Here is a 19,499-nt window from a genome sequence, read left to right as displayed (position 1 = left end):
TGAAACATGTAGAGAAATTAGCATGGCAAAAATGCTACATGTATTCAAAATACAGTATTCCTGAAACATGACTATTTCAGAATGTAGGTACCAGCATTTGCTTTTTGCGTTTTTATTTGATTGTTGTCAGTTTTTTTTAAATCTGGGACCCAGTCCTGCAATTTGTTGAGGATATCTTCTGAAGTGCTAAGTGTCTGGTACTATAAACCTCTAGGAGTAGAACCTTGCAGGAAACATTAATTCACTTCCAAGACTGGGCACTCTGTTCCTGTTTCTTTCTGTTCCTTCCAAAAAGGGCTCGAGGCTCTGTTGTACAAAGTGTCCCTAGACAGGCTGAATATAATAGATTCCTCACAGAAAGTGATCTGCACCTTGCAGGATTGGGCCCTATTTGTTCAGACAAATTTGGGCCTGATTATTAAAATATATGCATATATTCTCATAAGTTGTTTTTACTTGATACAAATAGTCAGTGTGCCAGATTCCCGAGTTTGCTGCACTGCGAGCATGAAGCCAAACCACAGTTCCATCCCCTAATCAATAAATCCACAAGGGTTTCATGCCGGTCAAGTCCCACCTAACCACCTCAGAGACAGAGACTATTATTCCAGCACCTCCACTAGGAGTGGAGATCACCACAGAGTGATGTTGGAGGTGAGGCAGTGCTGCCTGAGACAACCCTGCATGAAGAAAAACAGTCTTCTTACCCTGAGTGACAGCAAAGTTTGTATGTAGTCTAGGGATGCCAACTTTCTACTTGCACAAAACTGAAAATCCTTGGCAGGTGCCCCACCCCGTCTCTCCTTTAAGGCCCCTGCTTCTCTGAGTCCCTGCCCCCAGCTCACTCCATCCCCCTCCCTCTGTCACTCGCTCTCCCGACCCTTACTCACTCGCTCATTTTCACTGGGCGGGTTCAGGGGTTCAGGTGCAGGAGGGAGTGAGGGCTCCAGCTGGGTGTACAGGCTCTGGAATGGGGCCAGATATGAGGAGTTCAGGGTGTGGGAGGGAGCTCCGGGCTGAGACAGTGGGTTGGGATGTGGGAGGGGGTGAGAGCTCTGGGGTCTGGCCGGGGCTGAGGAGTTTGGGGTGCAGGAGGGGGCTCTGCACTGGGCTGAGGGGATCAGAGGGCAGGAGGGGGATCAGGGTTGGGGCAGGGAGGTTGGGCACGGGCGGGGGGGGGGGTTATCATAGAATCATAGAATATCAGGGTTGGAAGGGACCTCAGGAGGTCATCTAGTCCAACCCCCTGCTCAAAGCAGGACCAATCCCCAACTAAATCATCCCAGCCAGGGCTTTGTCAAGCCTGACCTTAAAAACTTCTAAGGAAGGAGATTCCACCACCTCCCTAGGTAACGCATTCCAGTGTTTCACCACCCTCTTAGTGAAAAAGTTTTTCCTAATATCCAGCCTAAACCTCCCCCACTGCAACTTGAGACCATTACTCCTCATTCTGTCATCTGCTACCACTGAGAACAGTCTAGAGCTATCCTCTTTGGAACCCCCTTTCAGGTAGTTGAAAGCAGCTGTCCAATCCCCCCTCATTCTTCTCTTCTGCAGACTAAATAATCCCAGTTCCCTTAGCCTCTCCTCATAAATCATATGCTCCAGCCCCTTAATCATTTTTGTTGCCATCTGCTGGACTCTTTCCAATTTTTCCATATCCTTCTTGTAGTGTGGGGCCCAAAACTGGACACAGTACTCCAGATGAGGCCTCACCAGTGCCAAATAGAGGGGGGAGGGGTAGCTCAAGGGAAAGGGGTAGCTCAGTGGTCTGAGAATTGGCCTGCTAAACCCAGGGTTGTGAGTTCAATCCTTAAGGGGGCCATTTGGGATCTGGTCCAAAAATTGGGGTTGGTCCTGTTTTGAGCAGGTGGTTGGACAAGATGACCTCCTGAGGTCCCTTCCATCCCTGATAGTCTATGATCCCTTTGTCAGCTGGCAATGCTCCTACTTATACAGCCCAAAATGCCATTAGCCTTCTTGGCAACAAGGGCACACTGTTGACTCATATCCAACTTCTTGTCCATTTTAACCCCTAGTTACTTTTCTGAAGAACATCTGCCTAGCCATTTGGTCCCTATTCTGTAGTAGTGCATGGGATTCTTCCATCCTAAGTGAAGGACTCTTCACTTGTACTTATTGAACCTCATCAGATTTCTTTTGGCCCAATCCTCTAATTTGTCTAGGTCCCTCTGTATCCTATCCCTACCTTCCTGGTTCTGGATGGGGGTGCAGGCTTTGGGGTGGGTCTGAGAATGAGGGATTTGGGGTGCAGGAGGGTGCTCTGGGCTGGGATCAAGAGGTTCAGAGGGTGGGAGAGGAATCAGGACTAGGGCAGGGGGTTGGGGCATGGGAGGGGATGCAGGCTCTGGGCGGTGCTTACCTCAGGCAGGTCCCGGAAGCAGCGTCATGTCCCCCCCTCCCCCCTGGCTCCTACCAAGAGGCACAGCCAGGCGGCTCCACGCACTGCCTTCTCTGCAGGCACCACTCACACAGCTCCCATTGGCCACGGTTCCCGGCCAATGGGAGCTGCAGAGCCGGTGTTTGGGCCACAGGGACATGCTGGCTGCCGCTTCCCTCAGCTCCCATTGGCTGGGAACTGCGAACCGCAGCCACTGGTAGCTGCAGGGGCTGTGCCTGTGGACAGACAACATAAACAAAATATCTTGCAGCCTGCCAGCGGATTACCCTGATGGGCCGCGTGCTGAAGGTTGCCTTCCCCTGTTATAATTGATGCTGCCACTCCCATTAAAATTACACTCAACTTTGACCTTTAAAGATAATAGACACCAAAACATTGGATATTGAACAAACTTACTAAAAGTAATTTTCACCTTCAGTCTCATGACCTGTCAATATTTAAAGAAATATAAACATCCATAACTGTAAGAAGTTATAGTATATAGACAAAATTGCACTCCTGTTTACATTAAAAGGTAATCCCATGGCATCTAATGCTATTGTGCTATGCTAGGCAACTAATTCTTATGCTAACATTAAAGACTAATACCTGTTTTATATGCTAAATACCAGTTTGAATTCATCTAATCATCTGTAAAAAAAGAATACAAAAGAGAAAAGTAAATACATACTCTTGGCAACTTTTCCTAATTAATTTCAATTACTTTTCAATCAAGGCCATAATTTTTTGATAAGAAACTTCTCTTGACATTTATTTTTTTTAAAAAAACCCTTTTCATATTAATTTTGACCATTCCTACTTCTATTACAACAATACTTCCTCTAAACTACTTGCTTACTAAGAGTTAAAAGCCAAAATTCAAACCTAATGCTATTTAAGGATCAAGATGTTGCAACTTAGAATCATAGAATATCAGGGTTGGAAGAGACCCCAGAAGGTCATCTAGTCCAAACCCCTGCTCAAAGCAGGACCAATTCCCAGTTAAATCATCCCAGCCAGGGCTTTGTCAAGCCTGACCTTAAAAATATCTACAGAAGGAGATTCTACCACCTCCCTAGGTAACGCATTCCAGTGTTTCACGACCCTCTTAGTGAAAAAGTTTTTCCTAATATCCAATCTAAACCTTCCCCACTGCAACTTGAGACCATTACTCCTCGTTCTGTCATCTGCTACCATTGAGAACAGTCTAGAGCCATCCTCTTTGGAATCCCCTTTCAGGTAGTTGAAAGCAGCTATCAAATCCCGCCTCATTCTTCTCTTCTGCAAGCTAAACAATCCCAGCTCCCTCAGCCTCTCCTCATAACTCATGTGTTCCAGTCCCCTAATCATTTTTGTTGCCCTTCGCTGGACTCTCTCCAATTTATCCACATCCTTCTTGAAGTGTGGGGCCCAAAACTGGACACAGTACTCCAGATGAGGCCTCACCAATGTCGAATAGAGGGGAACGATCACGTCCCTCGATCTGCTGGCTATGCCCCTACTTATACATCCCAAAATGCCATTGGCCTTCTTGGCAACAAGGGCACACTGCTGACGCATATCCAGCTTCTCGTCCACTGTCACCCCTAGGTCCTTTTCCACAGAACTGCTGCCTAGCCATTCGGTCCCTAGTCTGTAGCTGTGCATTGGGTTCTTCAGTCCTAAGTGCAGGACCCTGCACTTATCCTTATTGAACCTCATCAGATTTCTTTTGGCCCAATCCTCCAATTTGTCTAGGTCTTTCTGTATCCTATCCCTCCCCTCCAGCGTATCTACCACTCCTCCCCGTTTAGTATCATCCGCAAATTTGCTGAGAGTGCAATCCACACCATCCTCCAGATCATTTATGAAGATATTGAACAAAACCGATATTGAAAAAAAAACAAAAAAACAAAAACTTCTTTTTTCCTCTCATTATTTTTCATTTTTTCCCACTGCTGATATCTTTTTTCCTGGCCAGAACTTTAAATGGAAGAACAAAAATATAATAGGGAAAAAAGATATTCGTGCAATTTTTCAGACATGAACAAAAAAGAAAAAAACCTGAAGTAGAAGTTAGTTCTTGGAAGATTTTCTGTGCATGTTTGTAAATACAAAAAGTCTAAATAAGCATCCCAATGGCAGGGTACTTATATGAAACAAAACAAACCTCCAAAACTCTTGCAGTTTCCTCTCCTCTAATAACATATTCATTCCAAGTCTGAAAGTTATTTCTATGTTTTATATCTACTCAGAAAACAAATTAGGATATTTTGAAAACTTTTCTTTAACTATTTTTTTTCCATTTGAATGACCTCATCTTGTGTTTCTTGAACTCTCCAATTACCATTAAAACCAGGGGGAGTTTTGGATGGGCAAAGAATATGGAGGATCAAGGCCAAAATGTAAAGATTAGAGGGAAGAATTTGCAGAATTGCTCACCAATGGCATAACTTTGCTCTCATTGAAGTCAATGGGAGTAAAAGGAAGCCAAAACCAAGAGCATTTAGAAATCCTACCTTTAGTGTAAAAGACTCCTAAAGGACTGAGCACAGAATTAGACACAGTATCCAGGAACTCCTAAATTCTAATCCTTGCTGGGATACAGATGCACTGAGTGACATTAGGAAAGGTCAGCTAACAAGGTCAGCTCCCAGACTGCTGCGCTGGGCATCACAAAATGCGGAAGAGATGGCCAGCCCTCTGTGGAGATAGAGGCGGTTAGGGACTATTTAGAAAAGCTGGACGTGCACAAGTCCATGGGGCCGGATGAGTTGCATCCGAGAGTGCTGAAGGAATTGGCGGCTGTGATTGCAGAGCCACTGGCCATTATCTTTGAAAACTCGTGGCGAACCGGGGAAGTCCCGGATGACTGGAAAAAGGCTAATGTAGTGCCAATCTTTAAAAAAGGGAAGAAGGAAGATCCTGGGAACTACAGGCCAGTCAGCCTCACCTCAGTCCCTGGAAAAATCATGGAGCAGGTCCTCAAAGAATCAATCCTGAAGCACTTGCATGAGAGGAAAGTGATCAGGAACAGCCAGCATGGATTCACCAAGGGAAGGTCATGCCTGACTAATCTAATCGCCTTTTATGATGAGATTACTGGTTCTGTGGATGAAGGGAAAGCAGTGGATGTATTGTTTCTTGACTTTAGCAAAGCTTTTGACACGGTCTCCCATAGTATTCTTGTCAGCAAGTTAAGGAAGTATGGGCTGGATGAATGCACTATAAGGTGGGTAGAAAGCTGGCTAAATTGTCGGGCTCAACGGGTAGTGATCAATGGCTCCATGTCTAGTTGGCAGCCGGTATCAAGTGGAGTGCCCCAAGGGTCGGTCCTGGGGCCGGTTTTATTCAATATCTTCATAAATGATCTGGAGGATGGTGTGGATTGCACTCTCAGCAAATTTGCGGATGATACTAAACTGGGAGGAGTGGTAGATACGCTGGAGGGGAGGGATAGGATACAGAAGGACCTAGACCAATTGGAAGATTGGGCCAAAAGGAATCTGATGAGGTTCAATAAGGATAAGTGCAGGGTCCTGCACTTAGGACGGAAGAACCCAATGCACAGCTACAGACTAGGGACCGAATGGCTAGGCAGCAGTTCTGCAGAAAAGGACCTAGGGGTGACAGTGGACGAGAAGCTGGATATGAGTCAGCAGTGTGCCCTTGTTGCCAAGAAGGCCAATGGCATTTTGGGATGTATAAGTAGGGGCATAGCGAGCAGATCGAGGGACGTGATCGTTCCCCTCTATTCAACATTGGTGAGCCCTCATCTGGAGTACTGTGTCCAGTTTTGGGCCCCACACTTCAAGAAGGATGTGGATAAATTGGAGAGAGTCCAGCGAAGGGCAACAAAAATGATTAGGGGACTGGAACACATGAGTTATGAGGAGAGGCTGAGGGAACTGGGATTGTTTAGCCTGCAGAAGAGAAGAATGAGGGGGGATTTGATAGCTGCTTTCAACTACCTGAAAGGGGGTTCCAAAGAGGATGGCTCTAGACTGTTCTCAATGGTAACAGATGACAGAACGAGGAGTAATGGTCTCAAGTTGCAGTGGGGGAGGTTTAGATTGGATATTAGGAAAAACTTTTTCACTAAGAGGGTGGTGAAACACTGGAATGCGTTACCTAGGGAGGTGGTAGAATCTCCTTCCTTAGAGGTTTTTAAGGTCAGGCTTGACAAAGCCCTGGCTGGGATGATTTAACTGGAAATTGGTCCTGCTTTGAGCAGGGGGTTGGACTAGATGACCTTCAGGGGTCCCTTCCAACCCTGATATTCTATGATTCTATGATTCTATGAAAGTCATTTCCCCTGTCTGTGTCTCAATTTTTCAGATGTAACCTGGGAATCATAATATTAAATTACAATACCTACCTCAAAAACATATGGTGAGGATAAGCGAGGAACTGATTTTTAACCTATACCTAAACTGAATAGTACTTTACTCCATATATAGTACAATTTTGTTAGCATGAGACATGAATCAGAGGCCTGGCCTACACTGGTGGTGGCATGTGGGGTACATGTAGCTACATGCCACTGTGAAAAGCGGGCTGCGTCCAAACTGAAGTATGCAGCTACACATGAAAGTGAAAGGCTCTGGGGGTGGGAGGCATCGGAGACTTTCCCTGATGTCTCCCCACTGCCAGAGCCCTTTCTCACTACCACAGTCTTTCACTGCAGCTGAGAAGGGTTCTGGCAATGCCCCACTGTTGGAGCCTTTTCCTGCTGCCTACACTTGCCAGAATTTTCCTCGCTGCTGAAGACTTTCCCTGAAGTAGGAAAAAGCTACATCAGTGGGGAGGCAGCAACACACCATGCTGCTAAATTTAGATGCGGGAGGCACTGCTTAGGTGTGTAGAGATCCATGTAGGGTACATATCCTCAAGTTCTGGCATGTCTTGATTCACGTAAGCAGTGCCTCACCATACACACAGCTATTTATACCTGTGCTAGGGGGGCATGTAGTGTATGTACTCTACATGCCACCACGAGTGTAGATACAGCCAGAGTCTGGTACTTACTATTTATACATTGCTCTGAAGATGTAAAGCACCATATACTATTTTTTGACATATTTTGGTCAGTCAAAGAACACATTTCATCCTTTTGACATCTCAAAGCATATTTCATTCCACCTTAGGCCATCTTGTCTCATCAAATCTGTATTTGGAACTGTCTGCTCTGTTCCTTGTACTCTCTCCTTCATTCTTCAGTCTCTAAGCTATTCTTTTTCTTCTTTTTCATTCTTTGTCATTGTTCTGCCAGCTCAAACAACTTCTCAGTCAGCCCATGGTATGGTCCAATGCTGACTTTTTGGAATGTGTGCTTTGGTGGCTTTAAGCATGATCATTTGTATTTTATTCCAAAGTTCATTTGGGTGGTTCTGCTCTCTCACCTGTGACAGTGCTCCAAGCCCATTCTGGACAGAAATCATATACTTTTCATCTATTCTGGACTTACCCAGAGACAGTGGATCTGCATCTTATCTTTTTAAGTTTTAATTTGCTGTTTGAAGCTAACAGTTAACAGTCTGACCCACAGTCTGCACTCATGAAATTCTTTATCCCTTGTGTGAAAGTAGAATGAATTATATTGAAATGATAATTCATTAAAGAAATGCTACTTGAAAGGTTTGTTGAAATATAGTTGTCAGGAAGAGAAACATTAAGGAGTTTGAGACAATTGGTCCTCAAACTAATTAACTTAGAGCTCCTACTGAGCTAGGAGACTGGTAAACGTTAGTATGCAAATAAGACATGTATGTATATTTGTCAGTTTCTGCTTTCTTTTGTCTCTTATGTTAAATTGGCTTTGGCTTAGCTGTGTAAATAGGTTACCTTGGGCCTCAGAGAGGGGCTCACATCTGGGTGCATTAGCAAGGCCCTTTGCTAATAAACAGAGTGGTCTGACAAATTATGTGAGTTCTGAATCTGACTTTGACAATTAGGAGGTTCCACCGAGATGGCAACTGTCTTCACTGGGGCCGTGTGACTCCTGACTGTTCTTCGGACGGCCATGGCAAGCCGGCACCTGGGCATTTGGCCCGAGCGGTCCTCCACCAGAATGGCAGGGTGCATGACCACAGTGAAGTCTACGCCATTGAACCTGTGGCACCTTAGAGACTAACCAATTTATTTGAGCATGAGCTTTCGTGAGCTACAGCTCACTTCATCGGATGCATGCCGTGGAAACTGCAGCAGACTTTATTTATACACAGAGAATATGAAAAAATACCTCTTCCCACCCCACTGTCCTGCTGGTAATAGCTTATCTAAAGTGATCATCAGGTGGGCCATTTCCAGCACAAAACCAGGTTTTCTCACCCTCCGCCCCCCCACACAAATTCACTCTCCTGCTGGTGATAGCCCATCCAAAGTGACAACTCTTTACACAATGTGCATGATAATAAAGTTGGGCCATTTCCTGCACAAATCCAGGTTCTCTCACCCCCTCTCCCCCCTCCCAAAAACCACACACACAAACTCACTATCCTGCTGGTAATAGCTCATCCAAAGTGACCATTCTCCCTACAATGTGCATAATTAAGGTGGGCCATTTCCAGCACAAAGCCAGGTTTTCTCACATCCCCCTCACCCCCATACACACACAGCAGGAGAGTAAGTTTGTGTGTGTGGTTTTTGGGAGGGGGGAGAGGGGGTGAGAGAACCTGGATTTGTGCAGGAAATGGCCCAACTTTATTATCATGCACATTGTGTAAAGAGTTGTCACTTTGGATGGGCTATCACCAGCAGGAGAGTGAATTTGTGTGGGGGGGCGGAGGGTGAGAAAACCTGGATTTGTGCTGGAAATGGCCCACCTGATGATCACTTTAGATAAGCTATTACCAGCAAGACAGTGGGGTGGGAGGAGGTATTTTTTCATATTCTCTGTGTATAAATAAAGTCTGCTGCAGTTTCCACGGCATGCATCCGATGAAGTGAGCTGTAGCTCACGAAAGCTCATGCTCAAATAAATTGGTTAGTCTCTAAGGTGCCACAAGTACTCCTTTTCTTTTTGCGAATACAGACTAACACGGCTGTTACTCTGAAACCTGTCATTGAACCTGTTGGTTCCCACTCTGTTCTGGTAGGGATCCCAGGATCTGACATCAGGAATCTGGTCAGGTAATTATTTCTGTGTTTTGTCCGGACTGAGGACTGTCTTGTCTCTGTGTCTCTCCGTCCTCCCTGTGGTGCGTTTGAGTCTGGGCGCCATCTCCGTCTGGGGATCGGCTGATCAAAGGGCTCCTGTCCCCACGGTCTGAATGAGTGAAATCTGCACAATCGCAGCCGCACCACGCCTTGGGTAAAACCCTTGGTGTGACAGCAAGGGCGATTGAGGCAGTAGCCTGTGGGCTCCTTTTGTGTGTTGCACCGGGCATCGCTCTGATGAACGCGACTTTTCTTCTTGTGTGACTGGTGGGTAAAGTCCTCCTGTATGGGTAACCAGACGTCTAAGTCGGGACAGTTCCCTAAAGGAACGCCGGCTCAGTTTATGTATTTTAGGAAGAGTCCGGACTTCTGTAAATTTCTGGAAAAATGGTCTAGGCTAAGGGGCTCAGGTGAGTGACTACTACCAGCACTACGCTTCTGTCCCCAGAAGCCTTTACAGCTATTCTGAGGGAAAACGGGCCCTTTTCCCACAGAAATGATCTATAAGGGACTGCTGCAGGTAACAGGCAGAGAGAGAATCTGATAAAAAATGTTTGACTATTGGGTAATGTAATCAAAATCACTAAAGGATGTAAGGGTGTTCTAGTGGAACTTAACTGCCTCAAATGTATAAAGGGAATGTAAGATGTAAAAAAAAACAGAGCAGTGTGGAATCATAGAATCATAGAATATCAGGGTTGGAAGGGACCCCTGAAGGTCATCTAGTCCAACCCCCTGCTCGAAGCAGGACCATTTCCCAGTTAAATCATCCCAGCCAGGGCTTTGTCAAGCCTGACCTTAAAAACCTCTAAGGAAGGAGATTCTACCACCTCCCTAGGTAACGCATTCCAGTGTTTCACCACCCTCTTAGTGAAAAAGTTTTTTCTAATATCCAATCTAAACCTCCCCCACTGCAACTTGAGACCATTACTCCTCGTTCTGTCATCTGCTACCATTGAGAACAGTCTAGAGCCATCCTCTTTGGAACCCCCTTTCAGGTAGTTGAAAGCAGCTATCAAATCCCCCCTCATTCTTCTCTTCTGCAGGCTAAACAATCCCAGTTCCCTCAGCCTCTCCTCATAACTCATGTGTTCCAGTCCCCTAATCATTTTTGTTGCCCTTCGCTGGACTCTCTCCAATTTATCCACATCCTTCTTGAAGTGTGGGGCCCAAAACTGGACACAGTACTCCAGATGAGGCCTCACCAATGTCGAATAGAGGGGAACGATCACGTCCCTCGATCTGCTGGCTATGCCCCTACTTATACATCCCAAAATGCCATTGGCCTTCTTGGCAACAAGGGCACACTGCTGACTCATATCCAGCTTCTCGTCCACTGTCACCCCTAGGTCCTTTTCCGCAGGAAGGGATGTTAAGGGAAAGAAAAAGTGTATGTATCTGTCTGTGTGTGTGTAAATATGTAAAGTTCTAAGGACCAGTTGGTTTTGTTTTTGTTTTAAATAATGCCACTAAAAATCCATTTGACTCTTTAATTCAAAGTTGCAAAACTGACAGACCTTTTTGCTAGACACAGGTAATTAGTTGTTTGTTAACAATTAGTTAATTGTTTGGCGTTGGGATTTGGCTTTTAACCCTTAAAAGGTAACTCAATGCTTTACAAAATTTAAAATGTTTTTAAGTTGTGGCTGCAGCAGGGCAGTCAAAATCAGGAGAATAGAAAAAAAAATTCTGGATTCTTTTTGTTTGTTTGTTTGTTTGTTTTTGTAACAAAACAGGAGATGAGAGTTGTATTAAAAAAAATAATAAAAAAAAAGACAGTGCCCTTCTGAAGCAACAGCAGGGGTGAAGTGCACAAAACAAAAAGAAGCAATGTTAGAAACACTGAGTCTTAAAATGGCTCTGAGTAATCAGACTGTCACTTTGATAAAGCTACATGAAAACTCTGTAAGCAAAACAAGAAATAGTTACACCTTATGTAAAAATGGATCTGGATAATGTTATAGAAGTTAAACTATGGAAGGAATGTGCATTTGCCCCAGAACATGTGCAGGATATATTGTAGAAGGGGCAAAAGACATGCAAACATACCTTGCTACTTAATCAAAATGCTATTAGGGCTCCAAAGGGAGCCACAAAAGGTTGGGTTTTCTTTTTCAGATTGCTGTGTGTTTTGGAAGCAAAAGTTAAAAGTAATCAAAACTCTGGTGAAAGTTGATTGTGTCCCTTTTAAGATAGAGTCTCTGAGCTGCTGATGGCTTTAAATCCAAAAGCAGGAAGTATCTGTGAAAATGCAAATTACCTAAATGATAAAGGAAGGAAAGAACTAGCAGCACAAAGGAGCTGCAGATAAAGGACATACCTGGTCAGCAAATTTTCTAAATAAAAGGCATGGGATAACAAGATAATTTTAATAAATTTTATGATAAGTATCCCTGTAATAACGTATAGTGTGTATGATTTTTGGAAAAACCCTTTAAGGTCATATGGTAATGATGCTTCTCAGTTATTACCTGTAAATAAAACTTAAAGCTTAACACAGCAGGAAAAACATTATAAACTTGGTCTGCTGTATAAGAAGGAAAACTCAGGGATTTAATGACTAAACAGTGGGATAATTTCCCCATAACCCTTAAAAGATAAAAGCCATTGAAACCTGGCCTGCCTATAGAACAAAAACAGGAAAATGTGGGGGCAATTTCTCTGTTTTTCCTGCAATTAGCAAGGAAATTTGTAAAAGAAAGTGGTATTATTATTAAGCAATAATCTGTCCCCACCAGGGGGGTGGAAATTGTTTCTTTTGTTTTTAGACTTGTCATAAATATAAAGGGAAGGGTAAACCCCTTTGAAATCCCTCCTGGCCAGGGGAAAGCTCCTCTCACCTGTAAAGGGTTAAGAAGCTAAAGGTAACCTTGCTGGCACCTGACCAAAATGACCAATGAGGAGACAAGATACTTTCAAAAGCTGGGAGGAGGGAGAGAAACAAAGGGTCTGGGTCTGTCTGTAGTCCTCTTGGCCGGGGATAGACCAGGAATGGAGTCTTAGAACTTTTAGTAAGTAATCTAGCTAGGTATGTGTTAGATTATGATTTCTTTAAATGGCTGAGAAAAGAATTGTGCTGAATAGAATAACTATTTCTGTCTGTGCATCTTTTTTGTAACTTAAGGTTTTGCCTAGAGGGGTTCTCTATGTTTTTGAATCTAATTACCCTGTAAGATATCTACCATCCTGATTTTACAGGGGGGATTTCTTTATTTCTATTTACTTCTATTTTTTATTAAAAGTCTTCTTGTAAAAACTGAATGCTTTTTCATTGTTCTCAGATCCAAGGGTTTGGGTCTGTGGTCACCTATGCAAATCGGTGAGGCTTTTTATCCAACATTTTCCAGGAAAGGGGGGGTGGAAGTGTTGGGAGGATTGTTCATTGTTCTTAAGATCCAAGGGTCTGGGTCTGTAGTCACCTAGGCAAATTGGTGAGGCTTTTTACCAAACCTTGTCCAGGAAGTGGGGTGCAAGGTTTTGGGAAGTATTTTGGGGGGAAGGACGCGTCCAAACAGCTCTTCCCCAGTAACCAGTATTAGTTTGGTGGTGGTAGCGGCCAGGCCAAGGACAACGGGTGTAATATTTTGTACCTTTGGGAAGTTTTGACCTAAGCTGGTAAAGATAAGCTTAGGAGGTTTTTCATGCAGGTCCCCACATCTGTACCCTAGAGTTCAGAGTTGGGGAGGAACCTTGACAAGACTCTACAAGCAAGCTGGCGCCAGTGGAAGAATAACCCAGAATACCATGGATCTATGTTTTGTGTTGTTTGTCTGTGGTGTTTGTCTTGTTGCTAGCATTGTTGTGTTTTAGTGAACAGAAAACCTCATGACATGGGTGGGGGATGGCTTCAAAAGGCTGACCTTGGGGGAAGGTGGGGAAGATGTGTATGGGAATGCAAAAGGCTAACTCAGGAGAATCCCAAAATTCAGTGGCCACTGTTAGGATCTTGGGACAAAGACCGAGTAGACGTCTTAAAAGACAAACTCGGCCAACCTACAACTAAATTGGCAAAAGGAGAGGTTGATTGTTTCATGCAGTGGTGGGAAGAGGCAAATCATATGTGGACAGAATCAAAACTTGCCTCTCTCAAAGACTCTGGCTTCTATCCCACCAGATGCAACTCATTTTACTGTTGTTGATTTGTGCTCCACTTTCTTTACTCTCCAGGTTCACCCTGACTCCCAGTTTCTGTTTGCCTTTTCTTACAAGGGGCAACAGTACACATGGACCACATGCCCCAGGGGTATACTGAAAGCCCATCATATTTTTCCCAAGCATTAGCCCGAGACCTTGCTGACCTTGTTTTCCTGTCCAGGTCCACACTAGTCCAATATGTAGATGATCTACGCCTCTGTTCCCCTTCATTCTCTGCCTCTGAAACTGACTCTTTAGTGCTCCTTACTGCCCTAGCAAATAAGGCTATAAGCTTCTCGCTCTAACCTACAACTCTGTCAAGCTTCTGTCAATTACCTCGGCTTTCTCCTCTCCCAGGGTTCCCGTGCACTTTCTCTCTGTTGAAAGTCTCTCTTTGGTCTCTTTCTCTCTTTGGTCTCTGCTGTAACTAAGACAGGATGGTGGGCCCCCCATTTTAGCTCTTTTGCAGCCCGCCACTGTGCAGCCTGTACCACTTGCCAAAGCCACAATATTGGTAAACATGTAAAAGTGGCCCAGGGGTTCCGGGGCCTGCCTCAAGCACTGTTCTTGCATTGGCAACTTGATTTTGTACAAATGTCTAAGTGTCAACAATATGAATTTATATTGGTTATGGTATGTTTATACTCTGGTTGGATTGAAGCCCTTCCTTGTCGCAAGGCTGACTCACTGTCTGTTGCCAAATGTCTGTTAAATCATATTATGCCTGCCAAGGGAATTCCTGCTGTTCTGTCCAGTGATCGGGGTACACATTTTACTGGACAACTTGTTCAACACCTGGACCGTATATTGCGTATCAAACACCTGTTGCACTGTCCCTACCACCCACAGAGTGCAGGTGCAGTTGAAAGACGAAATGATGTACTTAAGAATAAGCTTGCTAAAATTTGTGACTCTACAGGATTAAGCTGGCCAGTAGCCTTACCATTAGCCCTTATGGACATGAGATCCACTCCATCCCAAAGGCATAAATTAAGTCCCTTTGAAATTGTTATGGGACGCCCTATGCGAGCTATGACTACCATTACTCCCGTTCCAGTTTTGAACTTGACTCACAGTGTGCTCCTTCAGTATTGCAAGGGACTAATGCAAGCTGTAAGTCACTTCCATTCACAGGTTCGAGTCGCCTGGCCCACGGAACCCACCTCCGATGCTTGCCACAACCTCGAGCCAGGTGATTGAGTCTACATACGGCGCCATCATCGAAAGCATGCCTTGGAGCCCCGCTGAAAGGGTCCTCATCAGGTACTGCTTACTACACAGACAGCTGTTAAACTATCTGGCATTGCAGCGTGGATACATACTTCACAGTATAAGAAGGCACCATCCCCAGAGAACCAATCATCACCTCAGGACAACACAGAGTCAATTTTGACTCCAGAAGAAGACGTAGAGGAACAGTCTGCAATACCTTACAATCTACGCTCTTGTAAGGGTTACCAGAAGCAGACGACAAACAAAAAAAAAAAAAGCAGTAGCGAGCCCAGCGCCTACTGCCTGGTGGGCGTAAAACTGTGACTGCGGTTCCCTCAGTTGAGGTTGTCAGAACCAGAAGAGCCTTGCCTCCAACATGCGCCTCTGCCTGTTCCTCTGCTGCTGGTATCTTACGGTCTGGGGAGACCATGATGACAATTCTTTTATCCAGCAGCAGGTGTGGATAGCTCAGACCCTTAATATTTCTAATTGCTGGGTCTGCGCAGCCACATCTCAGCCCACTCTCAAACTGGTGTTCCTGTCCTGGCTATCCCACTCATGTCCCCAGACCTCACTGGAGCGCCTCGTCCGTTTAACAGAATATGGAACAGCAATGACACTTGGGAAGCGGTGGGAATAAATGCAACTAAATGGATAAGTGTGGTGGAGGGAAAAGGTCATTGGTGTTGGGTGTGTAATGGGACAGGGCTGGATCTGGGGAAAAGCCGTTGCCTTCAGCATATTGTGGCCAATGGTGTATGGGATTATTCAAACAAAACTAAAAAGTGGCTGGCCGGGTATGGAGATATGAATTTTTTTCTCAACCTGGGATCATGAACCTTCCCTTGAGAACGCCTCCGCAATTTCAGGCGAAAAAGAAGGGACTTAACAGAGGCCCAATGGCATGTAAATAACATAAGCCCCTTAACCTGGGAAGAGGCCATTGACAGTTCCTTAATACCATTAGGGGGAGTAATACACCATACAAAAAGGTTCCTAAGGTTACAAGCAGTAGTTGAAATAATGGCAAATGAAACCGGAGAAAGTTTAAGAGCCCTATCCAAAGAAACAGGAGCAATCCAACAGATGGCCCTCCAAAACCATCAGGCATTAGACATAGTGCTGGCGGCAAAAGGACGGACTTGTGCTCTCATTGGAAAAGACTGCTGTGTGTATATACCAGACAACACCAATGAGGTAACAGATCATGCTAGCCACTTAGAACAAATCACATATCTTCCCCACAAAGAGCCAAGTTCTTTATGGAAGTGGCTAAGTAAACTTTTCAATTTCTCTGGCATAGGAAACTGGTTGTTTCAGGGAGCCCTAACTCTCCTGTTTGGAATCCTAATAATTTTTGTATGTTTTCAGTTACTTTCCTGTTGTATCCAAAATTGTGTCAGGCATGCTACACAGATAGCTGCCCCAAACCAGAGTCCTAATTTGATGATTTTAAATATCACTGATGAACAAAGAGATAAAGAACGCTTGATATGTGGAACCCAGTAATTGTTGGTCATTGCGTAGCTTGACCAAAAGGAGGGATTGTGAAAGTAGAATACATAAAAAAGAAGCTTACAAGAAGTGGAAGGTTGGACATATGACCAGGGAAGAGTATAAAAATATTGCTCGGGCATGTAGGAATGTTATCAGGAGGGCCAAATCGCACCTGGAGCTGCAGCTAGCCAGAGATGTCAAGAGTAACAAGAAGGGTTTCTTCAGGTATGTTGGCAACAAGAAGAAAGCCAAGGAATGTGTGGGCCCCTTACTGAATGAGGGAGGCAACCTAGTGACAGAGGATGTGGAAAAAGCTAATGTACTCAATGCTTTTTTTGCCTCTGTTTTCACTAACAAGGTCAGCTCCCAGACTGCTGCGCTGGGCATCACAAAATGCGGAAGAGATGGCCAGCCCTCTGTGGAGATAGAGGCGGTTAGGGACTATTTAGAAAAGCTGGACGTGCACAAGTCCATGGGGCCGGACGAGTTGCATCCGAGAGTGCTGAAGGAATTGGCGGCTGTGATTGCAGAGCCACTGGCCATTATCTTTGAAAACTCGTGGCGAACCGGGGAAGTCCCGGATGACTGGAAAAAGGCTAATGTAGCGCCAATCTTTAAAAAAGGGAAGAAGGAAGATCCTGGGAACTACAGGCCAGTCAGCCTCACCTCAGTCCCTGGAAAAATCATGGAGCAGGTCCTCAAAGAATCAATCCTGAAGCACTTGCATGAGAGGAAAGTGATCAGGAACAGCCAGCATGGATTCACCAAGGGAAGGTCATGCCTGACTAATCTAATCGCCTTTTATGATGAGATTACTGGTTCTGTGGATGAAGGGAAAGCAGTGGATGTATTGTTTCTTGACTTTAGCAAAGCTTTTGACACGGTCTCCCACAGTATTCTTGTCAGCAAGTTAAGGAAGTATGGGCTGGATGAATGCACTATAAGGTGGGTAGAAAGCTGGCTAAATTGTCGGGCTCAACGGGTAGTGATCAATGGCTCCATGTCTAGTTGGCAGCCGGTATCAAGTGGAGTGCCCCAAGGGTCGGTCCTGGGGCCGGTTTTATTCAATATCTTCATAAATGATCTGGAGGATGGTGTGGATTGCACTCTCAGCAAATTTGCGGATGATACTAAACTGGGAGGAGTGGTAGATACGCTGGAGGGGAGGGATAGGATACAGAAGGACCTAGACCAATTGGAAGATTGGGCCAAAAGGAATCTGATGAGGTTCAATAAGGATAAGTGCAGGGTCCTGCACTTAGGACGGAAGAACCCAATGCACAGCTACAGACTAGGGACCGAATGGCTAGGCAGCAGTTCTGCAGAAAAGGACCTAGGGGTTACAGTGGACGAAAAGCTGGATATGAGTCAGCAGTGTGCCCTTGTTGCCAAGAAGGCCAATGGCATTTTGGGATGTATAAGTAGGGGCATAGCGAGCAGATCGAGGGACGTGATCGTTCCCCTCTATTCGACATTGGTGAGGCCTCATCTGGAGTACTGTGTGCAGTTTTGGGCCCCACACTTCAAGAAGGATGTGGATAAATTGGAGAGAGTCCAGCGAAGGGCAACAAAAATGATTAGGGGTCTGGAACACATGAGTTATGAGGAGAGGCTGAGGGAGCTGGGATTGTTTAGCCTGCAGAAGAGAAGAATGAGGGGGGATTTGATAGCTGCTTTCAACTACCTGAAAGGGGGTTCCAAAGAGGATGGCTCTAGACTGTTCTCAATGGTAGCAGATGACAGAACGAGGAGTAATGGTCTCAAGTTGCAGTGGGGGAGGTTTAGATTGGATATTAGGAAAAACTTTTTCACTAAGAGGGTGGTGAAACACTGGAATGCGTTACCTAGGGAGGTGGTAGAATCTCCTTCCTTAGAGGTTTTTAAGGTCAGGCTTGACAAAGCCCTGGCTGGGATGATTTAACTGGGAATTGGTCCTGCTTCGAGCAGGGGGTTGGACTAGATGACCTTCTGGGGTCCCTTCCAACCCTGATATTCTATGATTCTATGATTCTATGATTCTATGAATGAATTATATTGAAATGATAATTCATTAAAGAAATGCTACTTGAAAGGTTTGTTGAAATATAGTTGTCACGAAGAGAAACATTAAGGAGTATGAGACAATGGGTCCTCAAACTAATTAACTTAGAGCTCCTACTGAGCTAGGAGATTGGTAAACGTTAGTATGCAAATAAGACATGTATGTATATTTGTCAGTTTCTGCTTTCTTTTGTCTCTTAGGTTAAATTGGCTTTGGCTTAGCTGTGTAAATAGGTTATCTTGGGCCTCAGAGAGGGGCTCACATCTGGGTGCATTAGCAAGGCGCTTTGCTAATGAACAGAGTGGTTTGACAAATTATGTGAGTCCTGAATCTGACTTTGACACTTGCATGCTTAATCTCCAGCATTGGTGTATCATTACATAGTAAATTTGGTTCTTTGCCATATTACAAGTGATGTCCATCTAGGGTTTTGGGTAAATATGGTATTTGTAATACCCATCTGATTAGAGCAGCAGAATTCAACTAAATGTCTTCCTCTCTCTTCTCGTAATCTCAGACCATTGTTTCCCTTTACTTCCCTATGAGACCTTACAGCTCCAACTTTTGCATTCAGGTTCCTAATTATAATATCTTTGTCTGGTGTTTCAATGAGTGACTTTTCAAGCCCTTCATGGAACTCTTAAGTGCGATGTAAGGATCCCTCAACGTATCAGTGTAAAGCTGTATGATCAATGTTGACTGGTGTGGCTTAAAGAATCATTACAATTCATCTGTCACTGGTTAGGTTATATCCAAGCACACACTCTGATGTCTCCTTGGATAAGATAAATGTAAACCCATTTTCTCAGATACTGAATAGTACACTATGTGTCTATTCATCGTCATGAAATGGTCCCTACTATTCCATCACAGCTCTAATGTTCCACATATATCTACCATATATCTTTTCAATTCCTTGGTCACAATAGCAAGCTTTGCTTTATACATATTAGTCACATTCCATGTTTCTACTCTGACCTGAACCTTTGTAAACAAATTATCACTCTCTTCCTTGGTGCAAACATCAGGCACTGAACTTACAGATGGATTTGATATAGCACCGTCATAAACACAGCC

The sequence above is a fragment of the Lepidochelys kempii genome, chromosome 1 (genome assembly GCF_965140285.1).
Source record: "Lepidochelys kempii isolate rLepKem1 chromosome 1, rLepKem1.hap1, whole genome shotgun sequence".
NCBI classification, from domain to species: Eukaryota; Metazoa; Chordata; order Testudines; family Cheloniidae; genus Lepidochelys; species Lepidochelys kempii.
The sequence above is the reverse complement of the archived record's forward strand: the minus strand, read 5'-3'. Positions refer to the sequence as shown.